Genomic DNA, 6,000 nt, shown 5'->3' with positions numbered 1-6,000 from the left:
ACACTTTAACCACAAAAACATTTTCATTCTCAGTTCATACATTTTTAGGCACCAAAGACTGTCTCGAGACGCAAAACCGTAGGAAACAACACAAGTAGTTTCAGTGCTCACGGGATGACCTTTTTATTTTAATGAAAACTGAAATTCTTCGGCACTCGATGTGATCCCCGGAGCCAAGACTTGAAGGAAAAAACAGCATAAATCATGGAACCCAAGGTAAAAAGTCGTGAGGGTCATCAGCGTCGCGGCCGGACTCAGCGCCACGGTGTGACTCAGCGGCGCTTGCCGAGTTTGTTGATATTTGTGCCACTGTAACCCAGAGATAAATCTGGCCCTTGGCCACCGGCGTACAGTATTGTTTGGAAGAACACTGCTCATCCATGCCAAAAACCCACAACAAAAAGAGTTTTTTCTGGCCATTGAGAGAGGCGCTGGAATAACTTCCCCGCTAAAACAATGTGGAGCGGAAACCTTTTAAAGTGGTGATTACCATAGGGAAAATAATTTTATTTTTTTTAAACATCCTTTGTCTGAGGGTCTAACAATACCTGGGAATACTAAAAGACTTTTACAATTCTTAATTGACTTTTCAGCCATGTGACTGACTGTTTCATCTCTGCAATACCCGGCTCAGGGCTGGGCAATGAAACTTTCCCTTTCCAGCTCCTGCCAGCCTCTTTTCCTGACTCTCACGTGGCTGACACCAGTAAGTGTGTACTGGGGCTGTTAAAGCAGAATATTTTCATGTCCACTCACTGCGTCCCAGCCCAGACCGACGTGAATTTGGCCCAAATGATGGTGTCAGTGAGCACCCAGGCATGCTGGTGGCTGGTTCAGCTGCTGGACGTCTCTCCTGCTGTGCTCCTGCAGCTCCTCTCCCTCATCCCTGTGGCTGCTCCGGGCCCTCTGGCTCCTCTCTGGCTGCTCGCTTTCAATCACATCAGCTCTTTGCTCCACCGGAGCCTGGCTCCAAGGTTTCACTCCTCACTTCCAATCAAGTCAGCTTTCCTGTGGCTTTCACGGCGGCTTTCGGACGCGTCCGGGTTTTGATGTATGCTTTCCCTGACGTTTGTGCAGCCAAAGGAGATACAGGACCATTGTTGGAACATCCTTTTCCATATCCCCCTTTAAGGGGCTTTGTTCCTGTTTAACTGGATTTCTTATTTTAAGTAACCAGTTATTTACTTGTGTTATTAATGTTACATCTGTGATACACCTGACTGTTCCTTCACTTATTTCCAGGATCTGGCATTTAAGTCTGTTCCACCTTATTTTTACACTGGGCTAACTCTTTGTGCTCAACACAGGCTACGTGTAGATGTTTTATTTTGCTACCTGTGGCTCTTCAGATCAGCCCAGCATCTTGCAGCCTGTTTGGCTCACGTGTTTAAGCTGGTCTTTGGACATAATTTAATCTTGTGCGACGTAACAACTCTGTGTGCTCCTTCCCTGTGCTGGTGCTACGGCACCACTTCTCTCTTGGACTTGGTGCAGCTCTGTGGCACCATTCCCTCCCCTACGTGTGTTCAGACACGTCCTTCCAGTGATAGGGTATGGTGCTGATCAGGTTCAGGGAGCTGCTGGGGTGACGTTTCCATCGGTCGTGGTAGTCACAGAGATCCAAACCTGCATCCCTGTCCCCGGAGAAAACAAGCAGCGTGGGGACAGAGCCTGTCCCCAGCTATAACATGAGTGTGGGTGCTCAGTGATGCCCGTAGGTGCTGGCAGGAGCTGTGGGGCAGGCAGCCGGCCGGGGGTGAGCCTCTCTCTGCCTTCTCTAGCCCAGGAAGAGAGCCAGCGGGGTGACAGCCAGAATAAAGCTGTCCTTCCGCTTCCCTGGCTGCAGAGGGGGACCCAAATTCTCCCTCTGTCCCCCCGCCTGGCGCAGGGGGTGCAGGTCTACCTGCTGCTTCGTGGCTGCAGCCCATCGGCCTCGGTGAGAGAGAGCAGGGCTGGAGAACGTGCCGGGGTAGGAGCTGATGATGATGACAGGCTCTCCGCGAGCAAAGTTTCTTGGTTATCCGCTGGGGTTTCTGTTTTGATGGGTTGCCAGAGCCTCTTGTTTCTGAGAGTCTCCTTTTACGCGATTCAGCTGAACGTGTCATTTTGGCTGGTTATCGTTGGTGGAAAAATGTACTGCCTGCCCTTGAATGTATTTTTGAAAGGTGAGCAGAGCCAGAACTTTGTTCTATTTCTTTTCCACCCGGGCTCAGGAGCCTGGCCACGGAGAGCACTCGCTGCTCCCTGGATGGTTTGGAAGGAGCTGCACGAGGGTGAGAGGGGGCTTGAGGAGGGACAGGGCTGCTCGGCCTTACATAAAGCAAAGACAGGAGCATCCCAAAGCTGTAAAAGTGGGTGATGCTGCTCCCTGTTCTATAGGCAATCACCAACTGGGTGATGCAGTACACGTTTTCATATTTAACAGAGCAGTGTTTTGAACGGAGCTGGTGCTCCCAGTCTGGCCCCAGTAGCGGTAAAAATGTGCTGGAGGGAGGAAATCTCACATGCACAGAAAATCCAGCACATAACCTCCCTCACCGAAGGCTGTAGTGAGGGGAATAAGTTATGCCCAGTGAATTCCATGATATTCCAGTGAATTCCATCACTTCTTTTGGGAAGCGATGTAGCTGGGAGGCAGATTAACTTTGTTTTGTGTGTCTGCATAGCCCCTGGCCGCTCTGTGTCTGAGCACAGCAGCACAGGGGCTGGCAGCACTCGGGGTGCCCCATAGAGAAGCGAGGGGCTCGGGGTGCTGTGCTGGCTGTGGGGAAAGTGACTCCAGCTGTTGGGGAACTTTTTGGGGGGACTCAGGCTGCTTTGCCAATGAAACTGCCACCACTGGACCTCACCCACCATCAGCAATCAGATAATGTGTTTCCAGTATATAATGAACTCTCACTATGTCATTTTATTATTTTTTTGGTAGATAAGAAGGGTTGTTTTGATTTCAGAAAGGAGTTTCCCCTATCTTCAGGGGCTACACCCATTCCCATCTTTCCCTGCCAATTTTTGTGGCTTCATAACCTTTCTCCTCTTTTCTACCAGTGGTTTTTCTTTTCCCAGCTGTTATGCAGAGGGCCCGTAGAAGCAGGGATGGAAATCACAGTAACTCTGAGCACGGGGGAGACCTGGGCTTGTCGTACGCCGATCGCTAAGCAACACAGAAAAATGTTTTTCCTGTTTTTTTTCTTTTGGTTACAAGCACCTTAGGTGGCATTTGTTAAAAGAGCTGACTGAAACGTTCTGGCAGAAAGGGTGATAGGGAGATAAAAGCTGCCTTTAAAGACAAACAGCTCAAGAAAATAATAGTCTTTACCAGAGGAGCTCTGGCGTGTCTGCGGCGCGTCAGGCTTCAGCAGCTTAATGCCTGCTGAACTCTGCACTCGGGGGAGCGCCGCGGAGAAGCACGTGGAGGAGGGAAAGGCTGCGACTCGGGGCTGCAGCTGCGACTCCCCCTCGATGTGGGGATGGTCCGTGGCAAAACTCACTGGGTGTTTTACCATCCTCTCCAAACAGGCAGCTCCGGGCAAGCTTCTGCACTTGTTCCGCTGCATCCCCCTGCCCCCAGTGCCCTGCAAAGTGCTGTAGGGTCTCTTGGTGCTTCTCACACGATGGACCCTGTTGCTTTCGGCTTCTTGGACATAGTTTAATATTACTGGTTATATTTTGCCTGTTATTTTTCTGATTGTTTTCACTGTGAATGGCTGTGCAGCACTTTGCTGCGAAGGGGTCGAGGCACCTCTCCCTAGAAATGCCTCCACGAAGCGTGCTGTGGTCTGTCGTTTCTTAGAAAGTGGCTTGATTCCCCCACGCTCCCCACGTTGGCCTTGTTCTGCTGAGTTTTTCAGAGGTCAGCAAGCTCAAAAACCAAAGGTTTGTATTGTCACTTGCTGCCCCGGTGGAAGATGCTCAGCTACTACAGCCAAGTGGATGGCTCAAGAAGTAGGATGGCGGAGAAATATTCCTGCTGCAGGCTCTTGAGACTTCAAGGCTTGTGGCATAATTGCATGGCCGTGGTGAGCTTCAGGAGCCTGCAGCCTCGGCAGGAGATGCCGTAGCCCAGCTGTGCGCAGGGGCTGCAGGAAATGAAACACAGAATAGCTGGATGGAGACTTTTAGATCCTAATTGCCTGGGGATTTGGTGTGCTTCCTTTGCTAGGAACTGACAATAATTAGGAGCTTGCCTTGCTGTGTGAGCCGTTTGGCGAGCTTCGGAGAGGCTGGAGGAGAGCTGCGTTCCTGAATTCACCCGGCGCTTAATCGGTAGCTGCCCATGGGGGGGCTGTGGGGAGCAAAGGGGGGGGTTGCAGCTGGAAAACAGGTGCCAGCGGCGGCAGAAGGGGCACAAAGTGCGGGAGAGCCTGAGTCAGCCTTCCTCCCTGCCAGCACAAAGAGTTCATGGTGCCTGGCCGCCCGGAAACGGCTCCGAGAAACACCCAAAACCTGGAGGCAGAGCGAGTGAGCGATCCAACTGCCCTGGATCCACAATACTCAGCGGAGAATTTCCTAAAATCCAGGCTCACTGTAAGCCGTGGGAAGAAGTGGGTGGCTCGCCCCTAAAATCTATTTGTAATAGGGGCATTGGTTGTGTTTGCAAGTGAGAAATTGGGTCTGCGAGGGACTGAGGGCTGGCTGTGATCTGTTGGTCCCCAAATTTTGGGAGCAACTTCTCTAATCTAACAGCTGTGTACGAATTGTGCTGAACAGAGCAGTGACATCGTTTTCCATTCTTGCACAAACTCAGAGGGTTTTTGACTCATCTTGAAGAAGAAACTAGTTTATTATTATTTCTTATAAAATAATCTTCCAGTTGAGCCTGGGCAGTGGGAATAGCCTTTCAAATTAAAATCTGAACGCCCAAGAAGTTTTGACTTAGGACTTAATGCAAGTGTAAGGAACAGCTTGACTTTTAGTTGGTGATTCTTTTAGTGCTTTTCCTCTGAAGTGCCTTACAAACAGCGACGAAAAGGGCTTCCCTGGCCCCTACAATAGGAGGAAGTGTTATCGTCTCCATTTTACAGCGAGCGGCCTGAGACAGAGCTCTGCAGGGATTTACCCGACGCGCCTTGTGAGTTGGTGCCAGAGCTTGGGCCAGAGGCCGGATAATGTTGCAACTCCCCCATAAACCAGCCCGGTTCCCATCGGAGGCTGCTGGTTTGGGTCCCAGTTCACTCGCTTGTGGAGCAGTGGTGGGGTGTGATGCTCCAGAGGGGCTCAGCTGGAGGCGGCGGGGGCTGATTCTTGATGTCTGCTGTGGGTCGGGGCTGAGATCAGCTTTTTTTCAGTTCTCTGCTCTGGCATCTGTCCCGCTGGAGGCTCACTGAGGCTCAAAGAAAATACGGGTTTGGGACGTGGTGCTGGTGTGTGCCAGGAGCAGGAGCAGTGGGGGTGTTTGCAGGACACCCCGTGCCATGCGGGAGGCAGTAACCCCTGTGAAAGTGTTTCTGAGCGATGCTTTGGGGTGGGCAGCCTGGCTCGCTCAGCCCCCAGCCTGATGGAAAAAGAAAAATCCTCAGCAATATAGAGCACGGGAACTGGGTCACTGTGAGTTTTGTCCTGTAGGAAATAATGCTGGAAAGGCCTTCTCGGAAGTGGAGCAGCGAGATGAAAGCAAAGGAGGGCAGTTGCTGGGAGGGCTGGAGGCTGGAGCTGAGGGGGATGCTCAAAGGCCACATGTATGAGCTTGTACACGCCAGGGAGAGACAACTCGGGGTCCCTGCTGAGCCCTGTTATTAAAGAACAAACTAAAGTTTAGATTCCCTGGGTGCTGACCCAAAGGGACTGAATCAGGGAACTAGTTTAGAGTTTGAAAAGGCCCTTCTGTGTGACCCGCTCCACGTTATTTATTGTGGGGGGAAGCCTGTGGGCTGGGGGCTGCGGCAGAGCGTGGGTCTGTGATCTGTAGGGGCTGTCTGGTTTGTATTTACCCAGCCAAGTGCTGGTCACAGAGTGGCAGAAATAAACGAAGGAAGGGATTTCCCACAGCACCCGGTTCCTGCA

General features: G+C 51.5%; 1 protein-coding gene across 1 annotated transcript in view; it reads left to right on the top strand.

Annotated features, from left to right (window-relative positions):
- RALGDS (ral guanine nucleotide dissociation stimulator) overlaps positions 1-6,000 on the top strand; it is a 68,042-nt gene that overhangs the window by 34,300 nt on the left and 27,742 nt on the right. The gene's annotated exons all lie outside the window — the stretch shown is intronic.

The sequence above is a fragment of the Calidris pugnax genome, unplaced genomic scaffold (genome assembly GCF_001431845.1).
Source record: "Calidris pugnax isolate Ruff unplaced genomic scaffold, ASM143184v1 scaffold102, whole genome shotgun sequence".
In the NCBI taxonomy this organism is placed as follows: domain Eukaryota; kingdom Metazoa; phylum Chordata; class Aves; order Charadriiformes; family Scolopacidae; genus Calidris; species Calidris pugnax.
The sequence above is the reverse complement of the archived record's forward strand: the minus strand, read 5'-3'. Positions and strand labels throughout refer to the sequence as shown.